This window comes from Canis aureus, chromosome 32, assembly GCF_053574225.1.
Source record: "Canis aureus isolate CA01 chromosome 32, VMU_Caureus_v.1.0, whole genome shotgun sequence".
In the NCBI taxonomy this organism is placed as follows: domain Eukaryota; kingdom Metazoa; phylum Chordata; class Mammalia; order Carnivora; family Canidae; genus Canis; species Canis aureus.
Window position 1 is genome coordinate 42,383,928 of NC_135642.1, and position 11,343 is coordinate 42,395,270.

At 44.2% G+C, this 11,343-nt stretch overlaps 1 pseudogene; it reads left to right on the plus strand.

Annotated features, from left to right (window-relative positions):
• The first annotated feature begins 9,076 nt into the window (after nt 1–9,076).
• Nucleotides 9,077–10,594, plus strand: LOC144303561 (keratin, type I cytoskeletal 18-like; annotated as a pseudogene).
• Nucleotides 10,595–11,343: the final 749 nt, after the last annotated feature.

The window sequence follows — 11,343 nt, forward strand, 5'->3', positions numbered from 1 at the left end:
AATCATGAAGAAATAGAAGATCCGAATAGAACTATAACTAGTAAGGAGACTGAATCAGTGATAAAAAAATTTCCCAACATCTGACAACTAGAGGGTGCTGAGAAGTTTTGAGTAACACTTTGCTTAAAACCCAAACAATCCAACAAAGAAAAGCCCTGAACCTAACGGCTTCGTTGGTGAATTCTACCAAACATTTAAAGAACTAATACCAATCTTTCTCAAACTTTTGCAAAAAACTGAAAAGGAGAGAACACTTCCCAACTCAGTTTACAAAGGCATTACCCTGTTATCAAAACCAGACAGCAGGGATCCCTGGGTGGCTCAGCCATTGAGCGTCTGCCTTTGGCCCAGGGTGTGATCCTGGAGTCCTGGGATCAAGTCCCACATCGGGCTCCCTGCATGGAGCCTGCTTCTCCCTCTGCCTATGTCTCTGCCTCTCTGTGTCTCTCTTGAATAAATAAGTCTTTAAATAAAAAAAAGAAAGAAAGAGAAAGAAAGAAAGAAAGAAAGAAAGAAAGAAAGAAAGAAAGAAAGAAAGAAAGAAAGAAAGAACCACACCCAAATGTCATGAGCATCCATGCAAAAATCCTCCACAAAATACTAGCAAACAATTCAGTGGCATATGCAAAGGATTATACACCATGACTGCATGGGATTTATTCCCAGAATGCAAAGATAGTTCAACATACAAAAATGTATTAATGTAATTTACAGCACATCCACAAAAGGAGGGGAAGGAACCACAGGAGCATTTCAATATAGAAAAGGCACTGACAAAACTAATCTAATTTACTAACTGACACCCATTTAAGTTAAAGACACTTAACAAACTAACAATACAAGGAAACTACCTCAACAAAATAAAAGGGGCCTTCTTAATTACATCCCCCTCCACTCACATGGCAATGACTTTGGATTTTCTGAGCATACACCAGCTGGCTGGGGGGAGGCAGCCCAGAGGCTGCTGGCTGGGGAAGGGAGGGGAAGGGAGAGGGGAGGGAGTCAGGCCAAGATGGAAATTCTGTGTTCTCACAGCAGAGCGATGATGGGGTGCTGACCCCTGCCCTCTGCCCTCTCCTGAAGGGACCCTCTGCCAGCCTCCTGACGGAAAGCCATCTTTGTCCTGCTTATAGGCTCAGAGGACGTGGTGTTCACTCAAGCCAGCCTGTCCTCTGAGAAACACCACTTTCAGGGTCCAACCCACTGAGCCGGCCGTTAGCGAGTCTGGCACTAGACTTGTCTGCTAGTTTGTTAAGACTCCCCGACTTGGGGCGGCCTGGATGGTTGAGCTCAGTGGTTGAGGGTCTGCCTTAGCCTCAGGTGTGATCCTGGGGTCCTGGGATGGGGATCATCCCCGCATCCAGCTCCCTGCAGGGAGCCTGCTTCTCCTTCTGCCTATGTCTCTGCCTCTCTCTGTGTGTCTAGCATGAATGAATGAATAAATGAATGAATGAATGAAATCTCTAAAAAAGAAAAGAGACTCCCCGACTTCTAGGCGACCCCTGTCATGGGGTGGGGAGGTGGGGGGTGGACCTGAGGCTCAGAGAAGGGACAGGGCTTGCCATCATGCACAGAAGCCCACAAGTCTGTCTCCTCCAGGCCTGGGCTGGGTTCTTCCCTTGGCGCTGGGGCTCCGGGTCGTCGGGGGTCACCGCCTCCGCTGGCTCGGCCCGGCCCCGCTGCTGCTGCTCTGCACGGCCGCCCCCACCCCCAGGTCCCCGAAGAGAGGACCCCGCGTCCCCGCGGGAGCGCGTGGGTCGGGGCTCGAGTGTGCGCGCTGGCAGGCGGGGCGGGCCCGGAGCCCCCCTCTCGGCCGGGCCGGGGTGTTGCTCGTCCCCGCGCACGAGCTGCGGCTTCACTCCTCACTTGCACCTGGGGACGAGTGGCGTTTCTGGAACTTGACCGGGGTCGCGAAGCCATCAGGTGCGAAAGACCGAGTTCAAGCTCCTGCAAGCGGGTGGACAGTGAGCGGGGAGGAGCAGGACGCCTGGGCGGCTGGTCTTTTTTTTTTTTTTTTTTTAAGATTTATTTATTATATTATTATATATAGAGAGAGACAGAGGGAGAAGCAGGCTCCCTGCAGGGAGCCCGATGCGGGACTCGATCCCCGGGGTCACGCCCTGGGCCCAAGGCGGCGCTAACCCGCTGAGCCCAGCAGGGATCCCTGCGGCTGGTCTTCAACGTTGCTCCTCGTTCCCAGCTAGAGGCCTCCTCACTCTGCTCCCAGCTCGGCTCCGGAGCTTCCGCAGGCTCCACCTGGCCTGTAAATGAGTCCGAGCTGGTTTGCAGGTCAGCTCCGCACCCCTGCGCGCCCGCCTCTGCTTTTGGTTGTCACCCCTGCCTTCTCCTTCCCACGGGCGAGGCCCTGCTCTGGAAGAAAGCCCTGCCCCGGCCTTCAGCCCCTGGTGGAAAGGCCAAGAGAACTTCCCAGGTTCAGCTGCTGTTCTCTAAATGGTCAGGCTTCTCAGCGGATGTCTGTTGACTCTTTCTACCAATTCCTATTCTCAGATCTGTTAGATGCCTCCTTCCTCCCTTCTGCTTCTTTCTGCACAGATGCTAATACCGTGCAGGTCCGTGGTTACCAATCCTTTGTCCTCACCAGCTTGTATTTTGGAGTTCCTGGAAGCACCGTCACCTTGTATAGAAGTCACATCCTGCTGCCGTCGAGAAGTACCACACACGGAGTAGCTTAAACAATAGAAAGTTATTTCTCACAGTACTGGAGTGTGGAAAGTCCAAGATCAGTGTCCAGCAGGATCTGGTTTCTAGGAAGAACTCACTTTCTGGTTTGTAGATGGCCACGGTGCCCCTACCTGGCCTTTCATTGGTGTGTGTTCATGGAAAGAGACCTTTCCCTCTTATCAGGCCACCCATCCTATTGTATTAGGGACTCATGACTTCATTTAACCTTAATTACCTCCTAAAAGCTCTATCTCCAAACAATGTCATATTGGAGTTTAGGGTTCAGTGTATAAATTTGAGGGGCAAACAGTTCATAGCACCTAGTTTTGTTATAAATATTATCCTTGGGTTTTTGGGTTTGACCCCAGTTGCTCTGTTTGTGTGTGTGTGTGTGTGTGTGTGTGTGTTTTAAAGATTTTCTTTATTCATGAGAGACATAGAGAGAGGCAGAGACACAGGCAGAGGGAGAAGCAGGCTCCCTGCAGGGAGCCCGATGAAGGACTCTGTCCCAGGACCCTGGAATCACACCCTGAGCCAAAGGCAGACACTCACCCACTGAACCACCCAGCCGTCCCACTGTTTTTAATTGGGGATCCAGAGAGATTAAAAAGCGTCTCCCTCATCACGCTAAGTAAAATAAGCCAGTCACAAAAAGATAAATATATTATTTCAATTATGTGAAGTACCTAGAGTGGTTAAAATCATAGAGACAGAAAGTTTAAGGGTGGTTGCTAGGGTTTGGGGGAAGGGAGAATGGGAAGTTATTACCTGGTAGGTGTAGAGTTTCAGTTTTACAAGATGAAAAGAATTCCTGAGATGGACGATGGTGCACCACAATGTGAAAGTACTCAACACTGCAAACCTAAAATGCTTACAATTTTATGTGTTTTTATAACAGTTAAAAAATGGAGGACACACACTGGCTCAGTCAGTGGAGCATTCAACTACTGATCTTAGGGTTGTGAATTCCAGCCCCATGTTGGGTGTAGAGATTACTTAAAAAAAAAATCTTAAAAACAATTTTTCAAAGAAAACAACAGGGGAAAAAAGCTATGTCACCACCATCAGATCCAGAATCTTCTCTCCAAACTTTCAATCGTTAAGCAGAGTTCCAGATTAAAACCCATCAGCACCTACTCTTCACATCCTTTTCAACAATGAGTATTATCTTTCTTTAATCCGTGCCTATTGGATAGATTTAACACATGAATTACATTAAAGTTTTAATTTGTCTTAAAATAATGACAAATGAAAAGATGTCACTGCAGTGTGCTGGTCAGTGTTCTTGGTTACAAACAACAGAAACTAATTCTGGGTAACCTTAGTAGAAAAGGAATATATTGGGATGGTGCTGTGAAGTTCCCAGAATCAACGAAAACAGACATAAACAAATATGAAGGGAGGCAAGAGCCAACCTTAGAAATATCCTCTTGTCAGTCTACTTGTGACCTTCCACCCGCAAGCCTAGTTTTGAAATCATGGTGCCTGCCACACTCTGGATTATGTTCCTGGGGTTAACAATGAGGTTTGGCTTAATGCCTTATCCTGTTCCTAAGATCCCAGGCAGATTTATCTGCTCAGAAAAAGAATTCTTTTTAAAATAATTAATTAGTTGATTAATTAATTTAAAAGATTTCATTTTAATTCCAGCATAGTTAACACACAGTGTTATATTAGTTTCAGGTATACAGTGTAGAGATTCAACACTTCATACAATACCTGGTGCTCATCACAAGTGCCCTCCTTAATCCCAAACACCTATTTCACCCATCCCCCTCTGGTCACCATCACTTTGTTCTCTATAGTTGAGTCTATTTTGGGGTTTGTCTCTTTTTTTGTTGTTGTTCATTTGTTTTGTTTCTTCACTTTATATATGAGTGAAATCATACGGTATGTCTTTCCCTGACTTAGCATAATACCCTCTAGCTCTATCCATGTTGTTGCAAATGGCAAGAATTCATTCTTTTGTCTGGCTGGGTGATATCCATTGGGTATATATACCACCTCGTCTGTATCCATTCACCTATGGATGGACACTTAGGCTACTTCTGTAATTTGGCTATTGTAAATAATGCTATCATAGACATAAGGTACATTTACCTTTCCAAATTAGTGTTTCTGTATATTTTGGGTACATATCCACTAGTGGAATTACTGAATCATAAGATGGTTCTATTTTTCATCTTTTGAGGAACCTCCATACTATTTTCCACAGTGGCTGCACCAATTTGCATTCCCACCAACAGTATGCAAGGGTTTCTTTTTCTTTTTTTTTTTTTTAAGACAATTTTATGCTTTTTTTTTTTAAAGATTTTATTTATTTATTCATGAGACGCACAGAGAGAGAGAGGCAGAGACACAGGCAGAGGGAGAAGCAGGCTCCATGCAGGGAGCCCGACATGAGACTCGATCCTGGGTCTCCAGGATCATGTCCTGGGCCGAAGGAAGGCGCTAAACCACTGAGCCACCCAGGGATCCCAAGTGTTTCTTTTTCTCCACATCCTGGTCAACATTTGTTTCTTGTGTTTTTTATTTTAATCATTCTGACATGTGAGGTGAGATCTCACTGTGTTTCTGATTTACATTTCCCTGATGATTAGTGATGTCGAGCATCTTTTCCTGTATCTGTTGGCCATCTGTATGTCTTTTACCCATTTTTTAACTGGATTATTTGTGAGTTTTGGTGTCAATTGTTCTTTATATATTTTGCATACTGGCCCCTTATTGGATATGTCATTTGCATATAGCTTCTCCCATTCAGTAGGTTGTCTTTTAGTTTTGTTGATTGTTTCCTTTATTGTGCAGAAGCTTCTTATTTTGGTGTAGTCCCAATAGTTTATTTTTGCTTTTGTTTCCCTTGCCTCAGGAGACATAGCTAGAAAAATGTTGCGACAGCCAATGTCAGAGACATTACTGCCTGTGCTCTCCTCTAAGATTTTTATGGTTTGAGGTCTCACATTTAGGTCTTTAATTCATTTTGAATTTATTTTTGGGTATGGTGTAAGAAAGTGGTACAGTTTCTTTTTTTTTTTTTTTTTCAATTTCATTCTTTTTCATGTAGCTGTCAAGTTTTCCCAGCACCATTCGTTGGAGACTGCTTTTTTCCCATTGCATAGTCTTGCCTCCTTTGTAGAATATTAACTGACTATATAAATAAATCATGGGGGGATCCCTGGGTGGCTCAGTGGTTCAGCGCCTGCCTTCAGCCCAGGACAGGATCCTGGAGACCCGGGATCGAGTCCCGCATCGGGCTCCCTGCGTGGAGCCTGCTTCTCCCTCTGCCTGTGTCTCTGCCTCTGTGTGTGTGTGTGTGTCTCTCTCTCTCATGAATGAATGAATCAATCAATCAATCCTGGGTTTGTTTCTGGGCTCTCTATCCTGTTCCATTGAAATATATGTCTATTTTTGTGCCAGTACCATACTGTTTTGATTACTGAAGCTTTGTAGTGTATCTGGAAATGTGGGATTGTGATACCATCAGTTGTGTTCTTCTTTTTCAAGATTGTTTTGGCTCTTCAGTGGTTCCATACAGATGTTAGGATCATTTGTTCTAGTTTGGTGAAAAATTCTGTTAGTATTGTGATAGGGATTGCATTAAATCTGTAGATTGCTTTGGGTAGTATAGACATTTTAGCAATATTTGTTTTTCCAACTCATGAGCATAGAATATCTTTCCAATTGTTTATGTCATCTTCAATTTCTTTCATCAGAGTGTAGGTCTTTTTACCTCCTTGGTTAAGTTTATTCCTAGATATTTTATTATTTTGGGTGTAAATGGAGCTGTTTTCTTAATTTCTCTCTCTGCTACTTCATTATTAGTGTATAGAAATGCAGTGGGTTTCTGTATATTGATTTGTATCCTGCAACTTTATTGAACTCATTTATCAGTTCTAGTAGTTTTTGCTGGAGTCTTTCAGGTTTTCTACGCATATAGTATCATGTCATTTGTAAATAGAAAAAGTTTTACTTCTTCCTTGCTAATTTGGATGCCTTTTACTTCTTTTCATTGTCTGATTGTTCAGGCAATGTTGAATAACAATGATGAGAGTGGACATCCATGTCTTGTTCCTGGAGGAAACAAGGAAAAGTCAGATGTTCCCCATTGAAGATGGAATTAGCTATGGGTTTTTCATATATGCCTTTATTGGGTTGAGGTATGTTCTCTCTAAATCTGCTTTGTTGGGGCAGCCCCAGTGGATCAGTGGTTTAGCGCCGTCTTCGGCCCAGGGCATGATCCTGGAGACCCGGGATCGAGTCCCACGTCGGGCTCCCTGCATGGAGCCTGCTTCTCCTTCTGCCTGTGTCTCTGCCTCTCTCTCTCTCTCTCTATCTCTGTGTCTCTCATGAATAAATAAAATCTTTTTTTAAAAATAAATAAATAAACCTGCCTTGTGTAGGATTTTTATCATGAATAGATGTTGTACTTTGTCAGATGCTTTTTCAGCATCTATCGAAATGATCATCTGGTTTTTATCCTTTCTCTTGTTGATGTGATGCATCATGTTTTATGATATTGAGGTATGTTCCCTCTAGTATCTCGGTGAGAATTTTTGCATCCATGTTCATCAGGGATGTTGGTCTCTAATTCTCCCTTTTGGGAGAATTTTGGGGTTTCTGGTTTGGGAATCAAACTCAAGGAGGAATGCTGGTCTCATAGAATGAGTTTCAAAGTTTTCCTTCCATTTCTATTTTTCAAAACTGCTTCAGAAGAATAGTTTTTTTTTTAATGTTTTATTTATTTATGATAGTCACACAGAGAGAGAGAGAGAGAGGCAGAGACATAGGCAGAGGGAGAAGCAGGCTCCAGGCACCGGGAGCCTGACGTGGGATTCGATCCTGGGTCTCCAGGATCGCGCCCTGGGCCAAAGGCAGACGCTAAACCGCTGCGCCACCCAAGGATCACAGAAAGAATAGGTTTTAATTCTTCTTTAAATGTTTGGTAGAATTCTCCTGGAAAGACTTCTAGCTCTGGACTCTCATTTGTTGTGAGATTTTTTGATTACTGCTTCAATTCTTTTCTGGTTATAGGTCTTTTCAGGTTTTCTATTTCTTCCTGTTTTAGTTCTGGTAGTTTTTATGTCTCTAGGAATGCATCTATTTCTTCTAGATTGCCTAATTTGTTGGCATATAATTGCTTATAACATATTCTTATAATTTTTTGTATTTCTTTGGTGTTGGTTGTGATCTCTCCTCTCCAATAAAATGTTCTTATTTATTCAGGTCCTTTCTCTTTTCTTTTTGATAAGTCTGCCTAGGGGCTTATCAATCTTATTAATTCCTTCAAAGAATCCGCTCCTAGTTTTGTTGATCTGTTCTACTATTCTTTTGATTTTTATTTCATTGATTTCTGCTCTAATCTTTATTATTTCTCTTCTCCTGCTGGATTTAGGTTTTACATGCTGTTCTTTCTCCATCTCCTTTAAGTGTAAGATTAGATTGTATATTTGGGACTTTTGTTTTGTTTTGTTTCTTGAGAAAGGCTTGTATTGCTATATACTTCCCTCTTTGCCTTTGCTGCATCCCGAAGGTTCTTTTTTTTTTTTTTTAATTTTTATTTATTTATGATAGTCACAGAGAGAGAGAGAGGCGCAGAGACACAGGCAGAGGGAGAAGCAGGCTCCATGCACCGGGAGATTCGATCCCGGGTCTCCAGGATCGCGCCCTGGGCCAAAGGCAGGCGCCAAACCGCTGCGCCACCCAGGGATCCCCCATCCCGAAGGTTCTGAAGAGTTGTGTTTTCATTTTCATTTGCTTCCATGAATTTTTAAAATTCTTCTTTAATTTCCCAATTGACTCATTAATTCTTTAGTAGGATGCTCTTTAACCTCCATGTATTTGTCTTGCTTCCTAATTTTCTCTGGTGATTGAGCAAGTTTTAAAGCATTGTGGTCTGAAAATATGCAAGGAATAATCCCAATCTTTTGGTACCAGTTGAGACCTACTTTGTGTCCCAGTATGTGATCCATTCTGGAGAATGTTCCATGTGCACTCAAGAAGAATGTGTGTTCTGTTGTGTTGGGATAAAATGTTCTGAACATATATGTGAAGTCCATCTGCTCCAGTGTGTTGTTCAAAGCCCTTGTTTCCTTGTTGATCTTCTGTTTATATATTCTATCCATTGCTGTGAGTGGGGTGTTAAAGTCCCCTGCTATTATTGTATTATTATCAATGTGTTTCTTTAATTTTGTTATTAATTGGTTTATAGAATTGGCTACTCCCAAGTTAGGGGCATAAATATTTATATTTCTTAGATCTTTTTATTGGACAGACCCTTTTATTATGATGTAGTGTCCTTCTTCATCTCTTATTCCAGTCTTTGGTTTAAAATCTAATTTGTCACTGGCTGGAGCCTGAGTCCTGGCTTCCCGTCTCACCTTCTTACTCTCCGAACAGCATGAGCTTCACCACCTGCTCCACCTTCTCTTCCAACGACCAGTCCCTGGGCTCCAGGCAGTCACCCAGCCACCGGGTCCAGACAATCAGCAGCAGTGTGGCCAGCGTCTATGCAGGTGCAGGGGGCTCGGGCTCCTAGATCTCTGTATCCTGCTCCACCAGCTTTCAGGGTGGCTGGGGGTCCGGAGGCCCAGCTGCAGGGATGGTTGGGGGACTGGCAGGCATAGAGGGTATCCAGGGAGAGAAGGAGACCATGCAAGACCTGAATGACCACCTGGCCTCCTACCTGGAGAGGGGGAGGAGCCTGGAGGCTGATGATCAGAAACTGGAGATGAAAACTCGGGAACACCTGGAGAAGAAGGGACCCCAGGTCAGAGACTGGGGGCATTACTTCAAGACCATTGAGGACCTGAGGGCTCAGATCTTTGCCAGTGCTGTGGACAATGCCTGCATCATTCTGCAGATTGATAATGCCCGTCTTGCTGCTGACGACTTCTGAGTAAAGTATGAGATGGAGGTGGCCATGCACCAGTCTGTGGAGAGTGACATCCATAGGCTTTGCAAGGTCCTTGATGACACCAATGTCACTGGGCTGCAGCTAGAGACAGAGATCGAGGCTCTCAAGGAGGAGCTGCTCTTCACGAAGAAGAACCACGAGGAGGAAGTAAAGGATCTATAAAACCAAATCGTCAACTCTGGGTTGACAGTGGAGTTGGATGCACCCACATCTCAGGACCTCAGCAAGATCATGGCAGATATCCGGGCCCAGTATGACGAGCTGGCTCAGAAGATCTGGGAGTAGGGATCCCTGGGTGGCGCAGCGGTTTGGCGCCTGCCTTTGGCCCAGGGCGCGATCCTGGAGACCCGGGATCGAATCCCACGTCGGGCTCCCGGTGCATGGAGCCTGCTTCTCCCTCTGCCTGTGTGTCTGCCCCTCTCTCTCTCTCTCTCTCTCTCTCTCTCTGTGTGACTATCATAAATAAATAAAAATTAAAAAAAAAAAAAAGATCTGGGAGCAGCTGGACAAGTACTGGTCCCAGCAGATCGAGGAGAGCACCACGGTGGTCACCACACAGACTGCTGAGATAAGAGAAGCTGAGATGACCCTCATGGAGCGGAGAAGTACCACCCAGTCCTTGGAGATCAACCTGGACTCAATGAGAAACCTGAAGGCCAGCTTGGAGAACAGCCTGAGGGAGGTCGAGACCTGCTACGCGATGCAGATGGAACAGCTCAACGGGGTCCTGCTGCACCTGGAGTCAGAGCTGTCCCAGCCTGGCAGAGGGGCAGTGCCAGGCCCAGGAATATGAGGCTCTGCTGAATGTCAAGGTCAAGCTGGAGGCTGAGATTGCCACCTACTGTTGTCACCTGTTGGAAGATGGGAAGGACTTCAGTCTTATTGATGCCCTGGACAACAGCAACTCCTTGCAGACAGACCATCCAGAAGACCACCACCTGTAAGATCATGAACAGCAAGGCGGTGTCTGAGATCAACAACACCAAAATTCTGAGGCATTGAGGCAGCAGAAACATGGTACCCTTTGAGGAGCAGGAGGCCAATAAAAAGTTCAGAGGTCAAAAAATAAAATAAAATAAAATAAAATCTAACTTTTAGATTTTAAAAATTGGGGGTGCCAAGGTGGCTCAGTTGGTCAAGTGGCTGCCTTTGGCTCAGGTCATGATCCTGGGGTCCTAGGATCAAGCCCCATGTCGGGCTCCCTGCTCAGCAGGGAGTCTGCTTCTCCCTCTGCTTCTCTCCTCATTCACTCTCTCTCTCTCAAATAAATAAATAAATAAAATATTTTTTAAAAATCTAATTTATTTGATATAAGGATTTCTACCCCAGGTTTCTTTTGACATCTATTAGCATGATAAGTGGTTCTTTACCCCCTCATTTTCAATCTGGAGGTGTCTTTGGGTATGAAATGAGTCTCTTGTAGACAGCATATTGATGGGTCTTGGGTTTTTTTTTTTTTTTTTTTTTTATCCAATCTGATACCCTGTGTCTTTTTATTGGAGCATTTAACCCATTTATATTCAGAGTAATTATTGAAAGATATGAATTTAGTGCCATTGTGTTACCTGTAAAGTCAATGTTTCTGTGTACTGTCTCTGTTCCTTTCTGGTCTATGTTACTTTTGAGCTCTCTCTTCGCTCAAAGGATCCCTTTTAATATTTCTTGTAGGGCTGGTTTGGTGACCACAAATTCTTTTAGTTTTTGTTTCTCCTGGGAGCTCTTTATTTCTCTTTCTATTCTGAATGACAGCC